Below are 22,654 nucleotides of genomic sequence, written 5' to 3'. Positions count from 1 at the left end.
TTTTGCCTGGGGCTGGTTCTTGAAATACGGGGGACCCCTAGTCATTTTGTCCCCCGTATTTTGGGAACCAGCCCCGGACCTGGAGCCTGGGGCTGGTTGTTAAAAATCGGGGAACCCCTATTTGTCGGGTTCCCTGATTTTTAATTACCGGCTCCAGGCTCTGTCAGCCTGGTGCTGGTTTCGGCTGTGGGGGGGACCCCACGCCGTTTTTTTTTTTATTTATTTATTTGTTCTATTTTTTTTTACACCTTGCAGCCTGCACGGATCTGACTGATCCATGCAGACTGCTAGAAATAATTCGTATTAGCGGCCGTATATACGGCCGCTAATACGAATCATTACACCATCGGAGGGTTACAAAGCAGTCGTATCTGACTGCTTTGTAACTGATCCTCCGGAACACGAGTTTGCATACGACTTAAACAGTCGTATGCAACCGTAGGAAAAATACGAATACGAAAAACTAGGTTTTTCATATTGGTAAATTTCCCCCAATGTATCTACTGTACCTATACAAACTGTGTCATATTTGTTCAAATGATTACACAAATAGAATTCTATCCCAAAATCATTGTCTTTAAGTGCCGGCTGTATAATGAAAGCTTTTTGTACCCTATGAAAATATCTTCCCTGCACCAGTTCTTAATCATGTAAAGATTTAGGCCATATTCTGATGTGGCCTACACACGGGGAGATTCCAGGGCATTTTCTAAGTGATCTCACTTATCGTTTAGAAAATGCCCCTACATCGCTCCCCGTGTATAGGGGCCATAGCGATAGCACGGGTGTCGTGTCGCTATCGCCCAGCGATTAATATTCAGCACATTGGATATTAACCTCTATCCCCGGTCAGGGCCAGTGTTCTCACCGGAGAACACTGGCCCTTACATCTCACTTAGCACACAGCGCTGACATATCGTTGTGTGCTGAGTGATCTTGCTAAACAATCCAGCATCTTTTAGTCTTTCCGGATACGTTTTGTGATGTAGGCCATGCACCATTTTATTTACCCTTTCTTGTACACTCTCTAATGTATTTATATCATTTTGGAGATATAGGGGGAAATGTACTAAGATGTGTATTCTACTTCTCATGTGATGCTATGGGCAACCAATCAGATCCTGTCTACTATCTTCTAGAGGGTGCTAAATAAATAAGAAGTAGATTCTGATTGGTTGCCCATAGCAACATCACATGTGAAGAAGAATACACATCTTAGTAAATTTCCCCCATAACCTCCAAAACTGGACACAGTATTAAGAGGAGGACGTACCAGTGGCCTACTGTATACAGCAGCATTATCACTTCTATTTTCCTACTACTGACTTGCCTTCCTTATGGCTTTTTTATATTATTTCTTTGCCTTCCAGTCACTAATGCTTTCCTATACCTGCTTTACATTATTTTACCATACCGGTATATATGTGTTTAGTAATATACAGTATCCATTGTTTAGATCTTATTATGTGATAGTTATGGCTGCCAATCTCACTCTCCACATTCTCACTGTTTGGTTCCCTGGAGTAAACCTTCATTTCAGGGCTATTATAAGCAATTAGAATTAGACCACACTGTTGTTTACTTGCTATTCCCCTGTCATTAGGGACAATTGGTGGCTAAGCAAAAATGGTGCAATAGACTGGCACTGTTTACAAAAGGTACCCAGAACATTATCTGTCTGCAATGAGGTTTATTTTTACTAAATTATTAAAAGAAAATTGTTAAAAGTTCAGTCATCACCTGACTGACCAATCAGGCCATACTTTTTTTTTTTAAATGGGTTTTAAATCAGAAACACTTTAATCAAATGATTAAACAGTGTACATTATCATACGGATAAAAGCACAGGGCCCTATTTTATGTTTGTATGCAATGGCTGATTATCGCACTCTTAATGCCATGCGTGAAGGTGCCGTTGGATTCTTGCATACTATAAGGATGACATTTCAAAGCGATTGACAGGAAGTGTCCTTTTGTAGGTGTCACCTGGGAGTTTACGGTGGTTGCCAAATTGCAGGCATATCATGACTGTTTTCAGGATGCATATCTGTCGCCAGCTTGTATGTGCTACAACATTGTGCCTGTGCCGCTACTGCGCTGTCCAGTCTACATAGCCATAGACCAGCCCTTAACTCAGATGTTCCTCTTTTTGCACATAATACGTGAAAGTGTACGCAATTGCGAATGAGATTGCGATGGATCCGGTGGATGTCTCTTTTCATTGCTAAATGACAGCTTCACTTGCTAACATTAGCAGATCCAAAGCCTAGAAAATCACAATTACATTCGCGTACAAATGTTAATGAGGCCCTTAGAGACAAAGAACATGTGAGCATGGATACGAAATGTAATAGGATGAGAGATTCAGAAAGTGAGAGATTTGGTAAGAAATCTCCAGTTTTTTTAAAGTGGCAATCATTTACGCAGCAAAATCACACTGGTTTTGCTGTGTCAATGATTGCCACTTTAAAAAAACTGGAGATTTCTTACCAAATCTCTCACTTTCTGAATCTCTCATCCTATTACATTTCACCCACAATATCAAGTAATGAAAAGCATTAAATGACCAACCATCCTAAACAAATAAGGCGTTCTTTCATTTATTCAAGTTAAACTAAAAATAAAGACCATTGGATTAAAGGTCACAGCTTTTATTGATTGGATAACCCGATTTTAATTTGTAGAGGCTGGCAAAGAAGACACTTCCCAAAAACCAGCTCCAGCCAATTAGATCACTTATAGAATGGAGACCACTAAATGCCACCACCCCTCCCATATAGGCATAATCTGTGCTGTAAAGTACTCACCACCCTTTACTATGGCACAATACAAACAATTCCTCAGAGTGGCAGCAGTGCCGGTAAGAAAACTCGTCACCATGTGCAGATACTACAGGAGCAGAGAGAAATGGCTGTTGGATGCGGTGGGCCGACATCCAGGAAAATCCAGTCCCTGCCAGCCATTAGTGTAGGGTTCTGCTGTGGCGTTTCCTGATTAAAAATAAAAAATGTTTTAAAATTTCAAGATGGTCATGGAGAACCATCATCGCCCAGCCCCATTGAGTTGGCCAATATTATCCAGTGCAAGGAAGCAGCTGCCAGTCAAATGTCAAGGAAATGCTCCTGAAAATCAAAAACACTGGAAGGCCTTGGGAGATGGCAGACATGCAAAAGAGCTTACAGGGTGCCACCGCAAAGGTAAAGCTCACAATGAAGATGCAGCCTCTGCAAGTCATGGGGAGACAGTGGGGATGCAAAATAGCTTACAGGCCGCTGCACCTGGTGGAAATCACAGGTGAAGACAACTGGTAAAGATGCTGCACAATAAATTATTTCAACATTAGTTGTGTCTTTATATTAATCTTCAAGTAGGTTACACCTGTCAGCATGCCCTGATGTCCAGTTTAGCATACACTGTGAGTCACACACACACACACTTCATTCACACAATCACACACTTGAAACACAAAATCGGGATGCAGTCAAAATCCCGACGGTCAATATACCGACAACCATTGACCGACAGTCAAAATCCAGACAAGGTCAAAATCCCGACAAGGTCAAAATACTGACATTTAAAATCCCGACAAGGTCAAAATTCTGCCAAGGTCAAAATTCCGACATTTAAAATCCCGACAAGGTCAAAATACCGACATATAGAATGTAGACAGGTGAAAAAGTCAACATGACTTTCGGTCGACAGGTTGTGAGGTCGACATGGGTTTTTTCATTGTTTTTTTACCCGACATGTGCCGACAGGCGGTATTTCATGCCCTACCATCCACTAGGGCGTGGTGGGAGAATTAAATAGAGTGCCTGAAGCATCGCGAGCTAAGCGAGCGATGCGAGGGGCTGCGGTTAACTCCCAACTGTGTCCATGTCGACTGTGTCGACATTCGCGTAAAAAAAATGTGAAAAAAACCATGTCATCCGAAAGTCATTTTTACTTTTTCACCTGTCTACATTCTATATGTCGGTATTTTGACCTTGTCGGGATTTTAAATGTCGGGATTTTGACCTTGTCGGAATTTTGACCATGTCGGGATTTTGATCTTGTTGCGATTTCATACCAAATCCACAGAATCACACAAATTACTGGATGCAGAAGACACTGGATGGAGCATAATTACTACATTAAGCTTAATTAAAACTTTTAATTGCTTACTTAGTACTCAGGTAGGGTGGCACTGTGGTCCAAGAGCAAATCCCGGTGATTGTACCTGAAATTAATTATTTGAGGGAAATCAGACTCTGGAGTCACATTTTCAGTCTTACAATTCTGCAATATTAAGGCCCCCATACACTAGCCGATTTTGGTCAGATTTCAGCCAGATCAGTCGGATCTGGCCGAAATCGGACCAAAATCGTCTAGTTTTGATGTTCCCTCAGATCCGATGCGCGGTCCCGTGCGCATCGGATCTGCGTCGGGTGGTCGGACCTGCTGCACGTCCGACCACCCGACTTGGGAGCAGGGGGGGCTGGGGACGCTGCGGGGGACACGTCTGTGTCCCCCGCTGCTGGGGACAGCGTCTGTGCGGCGAGAAGGTAGAGGGAGCAGGGGGGGCTGGAGACGCTGCGGGGGACACGTCTGTGTCCCCCGCTGCTGGGGACAGCGTCTGTGCGGCGATAAGGTAGAGGGAGCAGGGGGGGCTGGAGACGCTGCGGGCGGGGGACACAGGCTGCATAGAGCCGGGCAGGGGGAGCCGGCCGGGAGCTGTCAGTAATGAATAAAAAAAAAGCCCATACAATGAATGGGCGGCCTGTGATTGGCTGAGCGCTCTCTCAGCCAGTCAGCAATTGGCTGAGAGAGCGCTCAGCAGCCAATCACAGGCTGCCCATTCATTGTATGGGCTTTTTTTTTTATTTATTACTGACAGCTCCCGGCCGGCTCCCCCTGCCCGGCTCTATGCAGCCTGTGTCCCCCGCAGCGTCTCCAGCCCCCCCCTGCTCCCTCTACCTTATCGCCGCACAGACGCTGTCCCCAGCAGCGGGGGACACAGACGTGTCCCCCGCAGCGTCTCCAGCCCCCCCTGCTCCCTCTACCTTATCGCCGCACAGACGCTGTGTCCCCAGCAGCGGGGGACACAGATGTGTCCCCAGCAGCGTCCCCAGCCCCCCTGCTCCCACCAGCTCTCACCTCTTAGCCCCCCCCCCACCCCCCCTGCTCCCCGGGTTTTTTACATGTGATAAATCGAGACGATTTATCACATGTAAAAAATGGCACATCAAGTGCCAATCTAATCAAGCTCCCCCGGGGAGCAGCCGGGGAAGCTCAGGGGGAAGTCGGGGGCGACTTGTCCTAAGGACAAGTCGCCCTAGTGTATGGGGGCCTTTAGTCTTGCAATTGAATAGGACAGTCCCGTGGGGACAACTCTGCACCGCATGGTTCTAATTTCCCACAAGCAAATTAATTCCCCCCTTTGTGTGTAGCCAGAATGAAAACATAAACTCTGCATATCTCTCCTTATTATCTCTTATGAGAATATTATCTTTCTATACAGTGAGTTTATAAAAAACTGGTAAGCCCGCTCAAAGCAAATGCTTCGAAAGCTAGTCTGCTACCTTGTGCTACCTTGTGTTTGTGCATGTGTGAGGGAGAAAGTGATGTAGTTTTACTCGCTACCAACAGATGGCAGTGTTTCAGGGACACACAAATGGACAATAGACATACCGGTATATATAGATGATATTATCTTATCTATACAGTGAGTTTATAAAAGTAGCTTACTGTATAGATATGTCGCAGCTCTGTAAGCGAATACAGCACCTGCTTACCTGCAGCTGCTGGGGTTCCCTAGAGTGCAGCTAACAGGAGGAACATGTGGCCCGTACTTACGATTCTGATGCGAGGCCATGCCCCATTTTCGCTGCTGTGGAGCATGAATAGACGCTATGCGCACAGCATCTATTCACAGATGACGGGGGGCTCCCAACTGCCCCCTCCCCCCACCGTGGGACACTGCCGGCCCAGAACGGGACGTTCCCACACAAAACGGGACAGTTAAGAGGTATGCTACAGCATTGCAGCAGATGTGAGGTTGCTCTGGTGCAACTACAGGTGTTCATCTACTCTGTGCTATCAGGAGACATCTATGTAATCTAGAAGCGCAGAGAGGAAAATAAACGGGATGACTCAAACCCATTCGAATGGATTCGATTTCGGCCCCGTTTTGATGCTGGAGGGTCTGCACATGCTCATCCGCCTATATTCGCATGTGCAGACCCCCTGTGCAAACGCCTTCATTGAGTATCACACCTGCTGGGGCGGCCGCACGGGCAGGCGGAGGCATCAGGGGAACGCCCAGCGTTTTATGGGCGTTCCCGTAAAAATGCCGGGTGTTCCCCTGGGAACGCAGGCGTGGCATGGCTGCTCGGGGTGCGCGGCACTACGTCAGCCCCTGCCCCATTTTTTGGCGATCAGCGGCAGAAATAAAAGTCAGTTAAGACTGACTTTTATTTCTGTAAGGGTGAAAAATCATTCCGTGGTCGGCGACCATCGAATGGTTTTTCTCACCTTCAGCCGCATTAGCTTCTTATGAGGCACAGGATCATCTATTATATTAGAACATACTCAGAAGATGTAACTGAGCTCACATCTGTGACCATAAGAATGTACTGGTAAATTAGTAATTACGTCCTTTGTACTTCTGTGTATGCCCTGCTAGAAAGAAAACTACAACTGTGTCTTTGTCAGTGATTTATATGTAACATTGAGGAGGACAGGAATAACTGTGTTGGGGAATGTACACCGTAAGAACCAATAAGGCAGGGACTGATGTGACTGACAAGTGTTCTCTGTATAGTCCTGCATAATTGGTGGCAATATATAAATAAGCAATAAGATGTGTCAATTAGTTGAGTAACACCTGGAACATGCATCCACATGTGCACTTCTGCTTAGATCTATAGGTATCCGGATAGAGGATAGTCAATAGGTCACCATCAAAAGGTCAACACCAAAGGGTTAACATTCGATATGTAGACAGGGTCACTAGATAGACAATGTCTAAGGTAGACAGGGTCAAAAGGTCAACATGTTCAAAAGGTCAACACAAAAATATGTCAACACGTTTTTTTCTTGATTTTTTAAATTATTTTTGGGGTTAGGATTAGGGTAAAGCATTTGGCATAAGGTTAGGCTGCGGAAGGGGACAGTCACTAGGAGGAGGGTTAGGAACTAGGTGTAGGGTGATGATTAAGGTTAGGATTAGGCTGCAAAAGAGGACAGTTTGGGTTAGGCTATAAGGGGAGTGTTGGGGTCAGGCATTAGGGGGAGGATTAGGGCTAAATAACAAAAAAATTACAATTTGTCAACCTTTTAACCCTGTCTAATTAGTGACCCCATATATGTGTATGGCACGTATACATTATCTGCTGACCAGCACTGAGTAGCTCATGGAAGTTCTGTTTTATACTTACAGGGAAGTATGGGGTTTCCATCCCAAGGGATTCCATGGCGACCCAGTCGATGTGCTGGAAGAGCGGGTGGTGGCGAATGTTGTCATTAACTCCTGGTTCTTGGGCCCGGTGATTATTGACAAGCTGAAAAGGGTATTTGTATTTAATTATTAATTAAATATAAATACACCCTATAGCGATGACGATGCATGGTCCTGTGCGTCGCTTTTGCCCACAAAGATAGACAATGCATGCACTGTGTGCAGCGATGTATGCTGAGCCATCTGTGCTTAAGAACCTCGCTCAGCACTGGATTCAAGTCACCCTGTGTGTACAGGCCTTTAGTTGTGCATGCACTCCACTGAAATGCCCTTACTAGTTCTTAAGCCTATTTATTAAATGCAGAAATGTCCTATCAATAAATACCCATTTACTGTATATCTCTTAGCTATCCATCAATAGTGATAGCATAGCTAACAGCAGCCCTCACCAGAGTAAAGATTCCTCTATTTTCCATAAAGCCACAATCTTTATTCACTGCGGCACACAACGCATGGTATAGCGGGACATATGGCATTCGTACACTCTCGCTATGCCTTCACTTGAATTGGAGCTGGCTGCTGCAGGTACGGGAGCCTTCTGTGACTCTCTCACACTGCAATGCAAATACAGCACACTGCTATATACATCCATAGTCAGTAGTAGTGGCCAGTCAGAGTGCAGAGTTTGCAGTAGCAGTAATTGAACAGTAGAGTACATCAGACACCCAATAGAGCTCTATGAGGTTCTCTGTTGCAAAGGACTGCACAGATTGACCCTTAAACACAGTGACTAATGGTTATTTACATCCAACATCATATACCATTATATACAGTCAATTACATCATTTACAATAATAATTTATAAATGTAATATCATATTACCATATTTATGAGGTCCATGGTGGCAGATTCTAGTGATGCCAAGCATGACCTCCGGTAATCATTTGGTTCAAGATGACTCCAAATGAGAACCAGTCTTCCCCAATCATGTACTCCTTGCTGAAATACAGCTACCAGAAGAGAGAGATTCGTTATCAAGTTTATAGCAATCACTTTTTCCATTATTGCTTTTTTAATTAACTGAGTTAATTGCTCTGTATACAGGCAAATACAAGATTTGGAGGGGGAAATATATATTATATATTACAAAGATCAGCCATAACATTATAACCACTGTCTAATATTGTGTAAATCCCCCTCATGCCACCAACAGACCCATCGAAAAAAGCAGGGGCGTAACTATAGCACCGCAGCCCCCGCCACCGCGGGGGGGCGCTGTGCATGTGGGGGCGCCGGGGGCTGCGGTGCTATAGTTACCCCCCCCCCCAATCCCCCGCAGACTTACGTATCTTGCTGGTCCCAGCGGCTCCGTTCTTCTGATGAGGACCACAACAAAATGGCCGCCCCCATATAGCAAACCGTTCTCTGAAACTGTCTGCTGTACGGGGGCGGCCATTTTGTGGTGGTCCTCAGCAGATGAACGGACGGAGCCGCCGGGACCAGCGCGATAGGTAAGACTGCGGGGGAGGGGGTTAGCATAGGCGGCGAGGGGGGGGGTTCGACGGGGCGGCGGCGGGGGGTGGGTATGGGCACAAAACGTAGCTACGCCACTGGAAAAAAAGTGCTTTCAGTGGTGGACAGTGGTCAGCATTGGCATTTGGACTGTTCACTTGCTGTCTAATACCCTTTTACACCAAAACGCTGGGTCGCACACGGCTTTTTTAGACCCAGGTTCAGGCCGGGTGCGACCCGGCGTTTAGTGCAATTCACACCGGGCCCGCACCCGCCCCCCCCCCCCATGCTTGGAGATGACAGGATGATGTAATCTCCAAGCGCCAATCACCGCCGCCGCCGGACCCGAACGCTGCTGGGGGCAGCCCAGCACTAAGGTAAGCTGCTGGGCTGCCCCCAGTCCCCGCGCACACTCCCCCCGCCGTCGCACAGGAGGTGAATGGATGCCGCACACAGGCATTCGTTCACCTCCCTCCCCCGCCGCCGCTGCAGTCTGCAGGGTATAGCAGACAGCAGCGCCGGCTGTCAGTGTCAGGCTGACAACCCGTCCAACCTGCGGACGCTGCGGTCCGCAGGTTGGACGTTCCCCATTCATGTAAATGGGAGCCGGGTCATCCGACCCGGCGTTCCCATTTACACCGCCCTCTACCCAGGTCCTAGCCGTGTTCTACTCAGGTCAGGACCTGGGTAGAAGTCCCGTGTAAAGGGACACGGCGTTAGGGATTTACACCGCCGAAGATCCGGGTCTGACCCGCCGCTGACCCGGCTTTTTCGGTGTTGTAAAAGGGGTAAACTATATCCCACCCCTTGACAGGTGGCATTCTAAATAGATAATGGATATTAATCATCTCATCTGTCAATGGTTTTACTGTTATTGTTGATTGGTGTAAATATGTGTGTGTTTAATATATGCTATATATAATATATTTTATCTTCTATTATATAATACAAACTAAACATACATACACACTAAAACAGCATACAGGGGGTGAGATTTAATGGGATGCGATTTTTAGTAAGGTTCTGAAATCGCACCTTATCGCATTTTTAAAAATCGCATTTTTTGGGAAGAATTCAACTATTTAATGAGATGCGAATTCACAGGAAAAAAAATGCGATGTGGTGCGATTTTTAGTCATGAAAATATGCAAATTTTAGCCATAAAAATGTGCAAATTTGAGGATATATGTGATTTGGGAGACAAGGTAATGTGCGTTTTTGTGTAAAAAATTTTTCGTACTTGTGTATTATCACGGCACCCATCGCATCGCATACCACTAATTAAGGTATGCGATGGCATGCGATGGGACCGATTTGAGGCTTTCCCCGGGCAGAGTGTACAATTTTAATGTCGCATCGCATGCCATTATAATGGCATGCGATGCGATGCGACGCGATTTCAATGTTAAATGCCCAGCCAGACCCGATTTTTAATTGTATCCCCACCCTGATGGGTAATAAGAATGTTAAATGCCCCCCCCCCCCCCATTGTTAACGCCACCCCACTATCAACGCCAACCCGAAGCGTGGCGAGCACAGCAAGCCAGCGAGGGGCGGCGGTACGCGTCCTCCGACCTTTTCATACCCCCACTATCCACGTCGGCGTGGAGTTGATTTTATATAGTGTGGCGAGCGCAGCTAGCCACCGAGCCCGAAGTGTGGCCAGCGCAGCGAGCCCTGTGAGGGGACGTGCATAACTTCACAAGTATTACGCGTCCCCTTGCGGGGCTCGCTGCGCTCGCCATGCTTGGGGTTGGCGTTGATAGTGGGGTGGCATTAACAATGGGGGGGCATTTAACATAGTCATTACCCATCAGGGTGGATGTACAATCTAAAATCGGGTCTGGTGGGCATTTAACATAGAAATTAGGCATCTGGGTGCATGTGCGACTTAAAATCGGTCGCATCGCATCAAATTCGATCATATCGCATGCGATGCAACGCGATTTTTGGTTGTACAATGACCTGCGAAGGAAATCTGGGGCGACGTGATAATACACAAGTACCATTTTTTTTTTAAATGGCATGGGGTCCCCCCTCCTGAGCATAACCAGCCCCAGACCTGGTTCCAAAAATACGGGGGACAAAAAGCGTAGGGGTCCCCCGTATTTCTGAAACCAGCCCCGGACTCTTGGACCAGTCCTGGTTCCAAAAATACGGCGGACAAAAAAACAGGGGGTCCTCCATCTTTTGAAACCAGCACCGGGCTCCAACAGCCTGCAGTGTCATGCCACAGCCGGGGGACACTCTTTACGTAAAGGTCCCCTGGCCATACCATGCGCACCGTGGCTGGTCAGCCCTAGATGGGGTACCTGGGGGAGTGGGGACCCCCCCCCCAATAAAGGGGTCCCCCAGGCTTCACCTCTCCAGTGTTTAGCATGGTGCAAAGGACGTGTCCATCGCTGTCCCTTTTATTTGATTAAAAAAGGTGCCGTCATACTAAAATAAGTTATATTTAAAATGAATTCTATGCCGTCCATCAGGAAATGAATTTGTTAATTTGGCAAGTCTATCATTGTTGATAATAAGTGGCGAGTGTCTTTGCAGCCCATCTCATGGTCTATACAAGTGTACAGTGATTTTATATCACTTGTACACATAATCATCATTTCATTCCACTCCAGGGTATCAATATTCTGCAGGATATGCATTGTGTTCTTGACATAACTTTTTTGTGTATTCACTAAGTCTTGTAGGAAGGAATGGATATGTTTCAATAGATCCGATGTTATTGAATATATTCCCGACATGATCAGTTGTCCAGGAGGATTTCTTTTATCCTTGGTAGGGATTTTTGGATGTTTGTTATTGATTAATTCAAATTCTTTATAATTTATAATGCCCAGTTCTTTTCCTTCGCAGGAAGGAATGCAGGAAGAAGTAAACATAAATAAATAAAATAAATGATGTTCTCTGCATGTGTGCCAAACTTAAAATGTAGTACCATAAGTGAGGTGGTGGGTGCTGTAGTGAAATATAATATTGCTCTAAGGAGGAAAAATAATAGTACTATCATACAGCTTTCACATTGCCAAAACGTTTTAAAAACCAGTATTTTGAAACTATATTTAAAACAGGAATGAGCCTTCACACTGCAGTAGATTACCGTTTAAGTACCATTCACATCAGTCAACCCGTTTAATTTCCCACTGCAGCCTTAAACATTTTAAAATGGAAAAAAATGGCAATATACCGTTTAACAAGTGTGAAAGGGGTATTACAAGGACAGTCATTTTAATAAGGTTTTGAATCATGCAGTATTTTTCAACCTTAGACCTATATTATGTTTCGATACAGCACCTATTGCCTCACTTATCTTACCACATTTCAAAATTGGCACACATGCAGAAACATTTTTTATTATCTGCCTTATTTCGTAGTTTGGAGCACTCCCTGCCGTGGATGACTGCCGGTGACATGCATAACGGATGGATGAGCGTTCCACTGAATCCGAAAGTAATGATTTGCCGACACATCCAGCAGGAGGGACTCCGATGGCATGCACCGATTTTCCGGCGATGGGTTTCACTATTTATATCAGGTAAGAGCACAATATAGTTGCACATTCTCCTGCACTTAATATTTTCTATTAGCCAGCATCCTGATGAAATCTCCGTGATGGCCATGAAACGTCTATGGCACTGCACACGGCTCTAATCTGTAATGTATGAATTTACCATCAATATATGACTATCTCAACTAAATCCGCTGAGTGATGACTGCTTTGTTCGTTTAGAACAAAAGGATTTGTACAGAACTGCTTAGATAGGCACCCCCAGTGGTTGCACATATCGTCCAGAGTGCCAGATGAATTTTGTGTATATATATATATATATATATATAGAGAGAGAGAGAGAGAGAGAGAGAGAGAGAGAAGGGGGGTTGTGTCCCTATCCTGCGCCTATAGGTGAGCAGCACTCCTCTAAAGGCTCCGCCGCTAATGGGAGTCTGATGTACAAGATAGAGAGAAGAAGGTGTAGAGGTGCGCTCTGAAGGTGATATCACCAATCCACAATTGTAAAAAATACAAAATTTATTTCATACAATAAAATAATTTAAAATACATTTGTTAAGAGTGGTTTACAGAGATTGTTGCTGGATCGTTGTAATTCATAATGATTCTGAACATAGGTGTAGATTGATCATGCGAAATAAGCCTACGCGTTTCGTCCACTTGGGACTTCCTCAGGGGTAATACACCAAGATCTATGGAATCTTTATACCTTGGTACAATACATATACATTGAAGTACACTCTTTATAAGTTATTTAAGGAAGGTGTGGTCACCGTTGTGAGTCGGATGACCCTGTAGTGTTCCACTATAAAAAGCAACGATATCAGAATAAAAAGGCGAAATAACACACCTCTCCAACTGATGTCAATTTCAGCTATACAGTTGATTCCGAATCAACTGTCCACAGTCACGATCAGCAAGGAGAGAAATATATATAAAGAAGTATCCAAGCAGGCAGCGGCACTCCGTGGGCTTAATAATGTGTTTATTAGAGGTGACCTCTAATAAACACATTGTTAAGCCCACGGAGTGCTGCTGCCTGCTTGGATACTTCTTTATACTTACCTACCAGGAGGCACCCGAGGCGACTGTACTATCAGTGGAGTGCCAGGCTGAACAAGCACCTATATATATATATATATATATATATATATATATATATATATATATATATATATATATATATATATATATATATATATATATATATATATATATATATATATATGAAAAGTAAAGGAAGTTCCTGGTGGAACTTCCAGATGAAAAAGATGGGTACTTCTTTAGTTTCACGGTGGCCGATATATCGGATGCGATATCGGCCGATGCGATCCGGTGCGATTTTTTTACCTGTTCGTAACCCCACTATCCACTACGCTTTTATATAGTGTGGCGAGCGCAGCGAGCCACCGAGCCTGAAGCGTGGCTAGCGTAGCGAGCCCAGCAAGGGGGCATGGATTACTGCGCTCGCCACACTATCTAAAATCAACTCCATGTGTAGTGGATAGTGGGGTTATGAACAGGTAAAAATCGCTTTTCCAACAACAACAAAACAATTATCCACTGTTTTAGATTTTATCATCTTGTATGTACATCGTTATGCTCACAAGGCAAATTTTAATTAAGAATTGTTGTTTTTTATACAGGTTGTGTATTTAACTATACTCTGAACTTCCTTTCCTTTTCATTTCTAAAAACTTGGGTCCCATCTAACTGGGGATCTCTCAGAGGTGCCGCTGACTAACTATAGAGCGCAGGTTGGGGTTATATATAATATATATATATATACAGTGATGGGTGCCGAACTGGCCCTGGCATGTAGATTGCGCACGTGCACATCGGACACATGTACGCATGTGCCGCGCATGCACGCTCTGCCTCTCCCGGCTTGCAGAAGAGAGGGGAGTAGCAGCATACGATTCCCCCTTCTCTCCTGGACTCAAGCGGCACAGAGACATCTGCCGGACCCATCGTAAGTGCTCTCTCTGTGCACCAATTGGGAGGCAGAGCCTCCACCTTGCAGCAAGAAAACAACCCACCTGCAGTGGCGTAGCTAGCATGGAGCCAGTGGAGCTCAAGCTCCAAGTGCCAGAGGTTCAAATGGCGCCGTGCACTGCTATCGGCACCTGCTGTGTCTGTCTTCTTCTCTGCTCCGGCTCACAATATCAGCCGGAAACAATGTTTCAAACAGCAGAGGTCAGCTCTATGCACAGCATAGACTGGATCACACAGACAGGAAGTATGTGCAGCAACAGCAGCAGCTCCTCTCCCGGGCAGTCTGTGACTGATGTCCTCCTCTTCTCCTCCTCAAAAGCATACCTCCCAACTGTCACGATTACGGGTCCTGTCCCGCTGTCCCACCTGCTGCAGGCATTGTCCCGCTGCGGGGGGTGGCAGTTGGGAGACCCCCCAATCTAATAGAATAGACGCATGCGCACAGCGTCTATTCTCGTATGAAAATGAGGTAGCGGCTAATTAGCATAAGCCACACCATCATTTGCATACGCCTCACCCCTTTCCGCCGCGCGAGTGTCCCTATTTCATCTGCACAGAAGTTGGGAGGTATGCAAAGGTGTTGGTTAGTGCTCTGTGGGTGTGGGCGGGGGGGGGGGCGCACTGGCAGTGTGTGCTACAGTATATGTATGTTTGTAGGTATGCTGCATGAGTTTATATGCTGTGTGTGTTTATGCATGCTGTATGTGTGTATATGATATGCTGTGCAGTGGTCGAAGTGGGGCGGTATACGGGGGTATGGCATACCCCCACTTTAATCTGAAGATAAAAAAAAAAGTTTTTTTTTCCCCCTCAGGATGCTCTCTGATCACTCAGCAGCACATATTGTGCTTTTGTAATACCCCTGTACTCTGGGGCAGTCTGGCAGGGGACGTTGATGGACAGGGGGGTGTCCGAAGGTGCGCACTATATTCACTCTTTACTTTTCCATACCCCCACTTCAAAATTTCCATACCCCCACTTCAAAATTTCCACTTCGACCACTGATGCTGTGTGTGGATTTTGTGTGTATGCATGCTATTTGTATGTTTGTAGGTATCCTGCATGTGTATGTATGCTGTATTTATGTATGTATGTTGTGTGTCTGTGTATGTGTATATATGTATGCTGTGTGTATGACTTTATTCTGTATGTATGTATGTATGCACTGCATGCTGTGTGTCTATCTATCTATCTATATATCATGTGTGTGTAGGTATGCTATGTGTGTGTATGCATGCTGTACATGCTATTTGTGTTTGTGTGTATGTATGCAAAACAAGAGGGGGCCCTAAAAAATGACTATGGGACGGGCAATTGGGCAATAATGTAATAATTGATTATAGGAAAGTAGGGAGGGTGGGGGAGGGGGTATGCACACATACCCTTGCTCCGGGCACCATGTCACCTAGCTACACCGCTGCCCACCTGGCCATCAGCCCCTCTGGTATCTGCCAGAAGTGCCAGATGGCCAGTCTAGCCCTGTATAGTTACCAGCCGGATTGGCAGTCCCTGAATCTATATAAGCTGCAGCCAGAATTGCGTCCATACTCCATATACATTTCCCGGGTGCGGCACTCTTAGCTTCTGATAAAATCACGACATGACCCTGTATAGTGCTTATAACGTTTCAGTCTGTATATAGCTCAGACGTGCAGCAGAATTTGAGTGCAATGGATATGGAACACACCGAGGGACCAATTCAGACCCACTCACAGTGGGCCAAATTCGGCCCTGTCCCTGATTGTTAGGGTTTGCGCATTTGCGAATATGCGCATGTACAAACCACAGGAGCGAACGGATTCAGCTAGTGTCACACTCGCTGGGCCATTCGCTCCATAGTGGGTGGCCGGGGGGTGGATGCAGGGGTACACTCAGCGTTTTATGGGAATGCCCACAAAACAACGTGGGTGCGCCTATTAAAAAAATGCTGGGAGTACCCCTGCAAATGCCGGCGTGTCAATGCCTGCTCAGGGCGGGCGGCTGACGTCACATCTGCGGCCAGAATAAAAGTCAGTCTAGAACTAAAAGCGAACGGAAGATAAATCATTCGATGGTGAGTGACCATCGAATGATTTCTCTGCCATTCAGCTGCATGTGTATGCAAACACATCACCTTGCATGCTAGCGAGTGCACTCCGGACGGCAATCGGCATTTACCTGTTTGCTAGGATACTAGAATATGCAGCCTAGCATACAGGTCTGAATCAGGCCATGAATTTCTACTTGGTGCACTGAGTTCAGCCCTCTATAAGGACCGGCCAGCGGCAGCTGACAGATATGGAATCTCCATCTTTGTGTTTAGAGCACTGCGATGTCAGGGGACAATTTCATCTTATATTTAGCATGTAATTATATAGAGGTGGAACATGACATTATAAATGCAGGCTGTTTATTTTTAGTTACGGTCACTCCCCACCATACCGTAACCTCAATTGACTTAGATGTTCAGTGGGTGTGTCATAATAATATCTGGTTTAGAGGAGTCTCAAAATAACACGTGTTAGGTGTTGTAATGATACAGAAGATTCCATCTTATTTCACAATATTGTCATCTGTCTATGACCTGAATGCTGGTAAGTTATATGGGGATACCTTGGCTATGTGCCAGCATTACAGCCCGCTGTTGCTGAAAACTTGGGTTCCTGTTCCATAGTCCTTCTCTATGCATCTCATTACTTTCTGATTGTGGCGTCTTATACCCTCTTACACCAGAGCCTCGCTCTAACATACTTCTGCCATCTTTGCCGCCTACCGTGGCATATTGGTGTAGGCAATTACATGTGCCCCCGGAGAGGCTGTAGCACATAACAAAATGCCTTATAAAGTCCAATTCTTGGGTTTTTGAATGCATTTTCTTGTGAGTGCATCCCGTTTGGGGATTGGGATCATTTGTGTCGTGAAAAACCCCATGTCGACCTTTTGACTGTCGACCTTTGCCCATGTTGACCTAATGCTTGTGTCGAACTAATGACCTGTCGACCGAATGACCTGTCGACCTAATGACCTGTCGACCCAGACCCACGTCGACCTTGACCCATGTCGACCTTGCTGCCTGTCGACTTAGTGGTGTCGGCCCAATACTTGTCGACCTAGTTGCTGTAGACACAATGACCGTATCTCCCATCCGGGATCTGTTGCAGAATGTTGCTAGCATGCAGGTGGAAGGAGGCCACTAGCACATTTATGCCAACAATACTGCTAATTTTATATATCAGTTGTCATGGAAGTGTCTAATGTGATTGTTTTGTTTCACCCAATTGCAGTGTACACCGTTCCTTCCAAAAAGAAAAAGCTTAACCCCTTGAGTGATGGGTTTTGCTGGGGCAGGACTAACCTACCAGGGCAGGTTTATCCTGCTCCAGCAAAACCCACCACAGAAAGCTGGAAGGCCCCCCCTCCCCTCCGGCCTTAGTACGCCGGAGCTTCCCTGCTGCCACTCTCACCCCTCTCCTCAGCCGCCTGTCACATTCAGCAGTGATGTCGGCGGCAGGCTGGGGGATGTTCGCAAGCTCAGGAGAACTCGGGTGCCTGAGCGCTCCCGAGTCCCCCCGAGCCGCTCCGACTGGGGGATTTGTGGAGGGGTGCTCCAGAGGTGCTGCGCCAGTGGTGCACACTGGGACACCACTGGCGCGCACCTATTCTATATTAGTGGTATGCCCGGAAATTTTCCGGGGCAGCCTGCTGCGGCAGCGCAGCTGAGCACAGAAATTTCCGGGCGTACCACTCAAGAGGTTAACCGGTCTGAACAAGCGGCTAAAGCGATGACATCTGTGATAGTGGGACATCACCGCCGATTGGATTCTGATGTCCAAGCAAACCAGGATGATCGGATGGACAAATATTTGGAAGCTGAGAGGCAGAATCAGCAGGCATTTATGTCTCAATTGATGGCTATGCAAGAGAGACAAATGTCCTTTTTAGAACGCACATTTTCCCATGTTTTCATGCAGCCAGCGCCACTTCCCCAACAACCCCCTAACCACCCACCAAATCCATATGACACCCAACCAAACCAACAGCCACCAGACTACAGAGGGCCCAATTTTAACAATGGCACTAGTGCTCCTAGCACTACAGTTACCAACTCCCAAATCATAGTCACAAGAATTTTCTGTGTACCGGAATTTGACCTAAGGTTGCTCTTTATTTCTTTAGAAAATATTTTAAAAGGTTGCATGTTAATTCTTTATATTTATGGCTGTGTTATTCCCTATAGGAGCAGTCATGTGGTTTGGTTTTTATAGGGAGTTTTATTATACCATTGGTTCTCAAATTCGGTCCTCAGTTTATGTTTTCCAGTTCAAAACACGCACTGTATGTGATCCTGTGGACCGATTTTCAAAACCTGTGCAATAATAGTTAGTGTTTTATGTAGTGTGTTACAAAAAGTGTCCTAGGATGTTAAACTTTGTTTAGGATGTTTTACTATTGGTCTATTTTCCAAGTTTTTGACTCTTCTTACTCCTCTTACACATCTTTATCTATCATTATGAGAGTGTATAACATCTATATATAAAGATTACAAATGTATGAACATTTGTATGCATATTTTTAGAATAATAAAGTAAAAAAACTTGAAGAGTTTCCTGTTCCCTTTCTTGTGACCTCATTATCAACAGCCCAAAAAGGCAATTTTTAATGACAGCAGCAAGGAAAGGCAGGGTGATCCATTTTCGGTGTAAAAGGGCATTACCAGGGAATAACCTGGATTGAAGAGCAGTGTACTGTAAATGGGGTCTGAGGCAGGTCACACCCTGGCAATTTCCTGTGTTCAAATTCCCGGGTCCTACCCGGGATTCTGGTGTAAAAGTGGTATAACTTTGTAATCAATTTATTAGCCTTTTACAGGAATTTTAAAAAAATATATACTTAAAATTTTCATCTACTTTTGTACAAACTAACTATCGTTGCCATTCATGATAAAAGTAATACATTAAATGCATACCCTCCAACAAATGAAGAGCAAAAACCGGTACAAATTCAGGAAGTGGCGTGGCAACAGGTAAAGATTGGGCGTGGCCTTAACTAAAATTACAATGAGCAGTTGGAGACCCCCAAAAATGTACAGGCCATAAAAAAGGTACTGTACCTGCCAAAAAGGTACAGCTGGAGGGTATGGAAATGTTAGCAAATTTCTCATCATATATTCTGGATATTTGATCTACAAGATGATCTTTGGTGTGGTTGAACGTCCATGCTGGTAGTCTCTGGTTTAGATTTCTTAGTTACTGGCATGTTTGTGACACATTCTTGCTTTGTATGTCAATGTCCATATTTTCTGTAACTTATGTTGTCTTTTTAAATACAACGTCCCTTGGCACAACAAGCTTTCTTGTAATTGGATTCCACAATATGTAGCCTGTACTTCCATGACAATAAACAAGCTCTATGCAGTTTATTGATTTTTAATCCATTTTGCGCCTTCTCTCAATTGGTATATGGACATAAGCAGTACTTTCATATGTTCTTAGACGTTTTACACTTGTTTTTCTCTTTTGGTCAGGCTTGAAAAAAATTGTGAAAAAGAGTGTATTGCCTCTCTGGTTTGGCCAAGCCTTCCACTACCTGTACCTGTCACCAGGTTTTTTCTGGTGGGTGCTCCCACAGACTATCACCCCTCCCCCAGACTGTCCCCCCCCCCGGACTCACCCGCTGCTCGCCGTCGGGGGGATCCTGGCAACGCCGGGTCCCAGCAGCGGATATGCCATCAGCAGCAGGGCCCCTTGCCGCAGGGACCCCCGCTGCTGACAGCATATCCGCTGCTGGGACCCCACTGCCGTGGTCCAAGCCGTGGGTGCTCCTCACTTTCCGTGGGTGCTCGGGCCCTCAAGTACTCACGGTTTCGGCGCCTATGCCTGTCACTACTCTGTGTGCCTATTGCCTTTTCTGCATGCTCAGTACTTTCTGAAGGCAGGCAGCCAATAGCTAGTCTCACTCAGAGTTTGCCTGTACTTTGTGACCAGGGGCCAGCTGCCAGTGAGGAAGGATATGCTAGCACCGGGATGCGTCTGACCCCAGGAGCCCCCTTACAACTATTAATCCCTGGCTCACACTTCCTCCTGTACCAGCTTCCCTGAATTCCACCTATCGAATTGCAGGCGAGCGGACTGGGATCCTGACTGTCGGGAAGTTCCGACAGTCGGAATCTAACATTGAATACCCTCCACGGTCAGGTACCAGCTGTTACAACCAGTATACTTGAAAACTTCAAACTTGGCCAATTACACTAAGAGATATTCACGTAAATGTGACCCTTTCATCTTTTACTTTTTTGGTGTCTTCTCAGGGCAATAATGATGTTTGGTGCTGTACTGGTGACGCCAGAGAGGTGAATATTAAGCATGGTGTTCTGTGTGGTCCCCCTAGATCTGTAGGCACCATGCACTCATTATAGATAAGTCACTTTTACTATGTTCCACTGTGAATTAATTGAAGAGAAACAACCCGGTTAGGTAAGTATCCGGCTTCCTCTTGCTCCTGAGGAAGCCGGATACTTATCTAACCGGGGAAACGCGTTAAGCACCTTTACTGGCCAGCTGAAGGGGTAATCCACCTCGGAGACCAACCCACTTCTCCCTATCATTAGCACACTACGCTGAACTGAATCCTGAGAAAACACTGAGGCTGTGGGATTTAGCCCAATCCCTAATTGGATATCAGGGAGATCTACAAACAAGGGAGTCCTGAGCTCTTGAAATCATAGAGCACTGGGAAGAATTGGTCCATGTCATCAAAACCATTGGATTACAATTCCCTCTCAAAACATCTATGAGGAGGATCAAGGATGGTAATATCCTATACCCTTAATCAGCTGACATGACTTTTTAACTTTTTTTTACCACTAAAATTGATGGAGAGACTGAGCCCTATATTTAGTCATCTCTTTTGAATTTTTAATTTTGAACTTTTAATAATTGTATTGTATTGTACATTATACATTATATCTTGTGATTTAATCAGTAAAAATTAATAATTGTTATACCGTCTCAAGTATGTTTCTCAGCCAGCGCCTGTACAACAAAATCTTTTTTCATACTTCTATATTAATAGGGACTGACTATCCCTAGTACCGGCTGCTGCTAATTGCGCACCACACACATCTCCTCTTTTCCTTGTTTTTATCTGCCATTACTACACTACTGTAGTAATCTCACCATATACTATCGATACATTAGTACTCCCAGCAGGGATACATATGGATGACTGGCAGTGGGGATGCTTAGAATACTGACGCCAGGGAATCAGGTACATATACTTATCAGTCTCCTGGCGGTAGTCGAGATGCCAGTGTCAGTATTATGAACGTCTTCACCCCGACCACCAGATGCTGAACGCATCCCCTCCCAGCATCTGTCAAACCTATACTATTACTCCCAGCATTAACTGTTAATACACTAATACTCCAATCATCCATCGTAATTACACTATGCTCCCAACATTGCATACCATTGTGTCACAATCATATTGTTGACATGTAAAATATTGATTATTATAAATTGCATGATACATTTGCATATGAATGAACAGCAGAAGGCCAGTGTATACATTAATATGCCATTAATTATAACACTATACTTGCCTACTGTTTGTATCTCTCCTTGTTGCAAATTGCCCTCTCCCACACATTTCACTAGGAAAGTGGATGGTATAAAGGAGGGTGTCCTACTTTTCCCTGGAGGACCAAAACTTGTTTGTCTCCCGGATGACTTGGAGGAGTTGGCAACTATATAACACATAGATGATTGCAATTCATTTTGGTCTTATGTGCATCTGCAAGATGGTGAAAGATTGGTTGATTAATCTGTTTTATGAACATTATTTGTAACATTAGAATAAATAGCGTTGGAATTTGCGGTCCAGAAATTTCTCATTTAACATATTAGCAGATTATAATGTTAGTTTTATAATTGCACCATTATAAGACACCCTGGGAAGTGGCGCATTTTTCATCACTCTTAGGGGGAGATTCAATCCCGACGGGGGAAATGGCGACAGGGCCCTATCCAAAGCTGTCTTCCTCGACAGCATTGAACAGGGTTCTCGGCAGAACGTGCCCGACTTCACAAGCAGTCGGGTATGTTCTGCTGAGAATGGCCGGGAATTGAGAAGCTCCCGGCTGCTTCTCATGGCCACGCCCCCTTCTCGATGCTCAGCAGGCGGGACATTGAATCCCGCCTGCAAAATCTCGGTCGAGC

The sequence above is a fragment of the Crinia signifera genome, chromosome 8 (genome assembly GCF_055691185.1).
Source record: "Crinia signifera chromosome 8, ASM5569118v1, whole genome shotgun sequence".
In the NCBI taxonomy this organism is placed as follows: Eukaryota; Metazoa; Chordata; class Amphibia; order Anura; family Myobatrachidae; genus Crinia; species Crinia signifera.
This window is presented reverse-complemented; position numbering follows the sequence as displayed.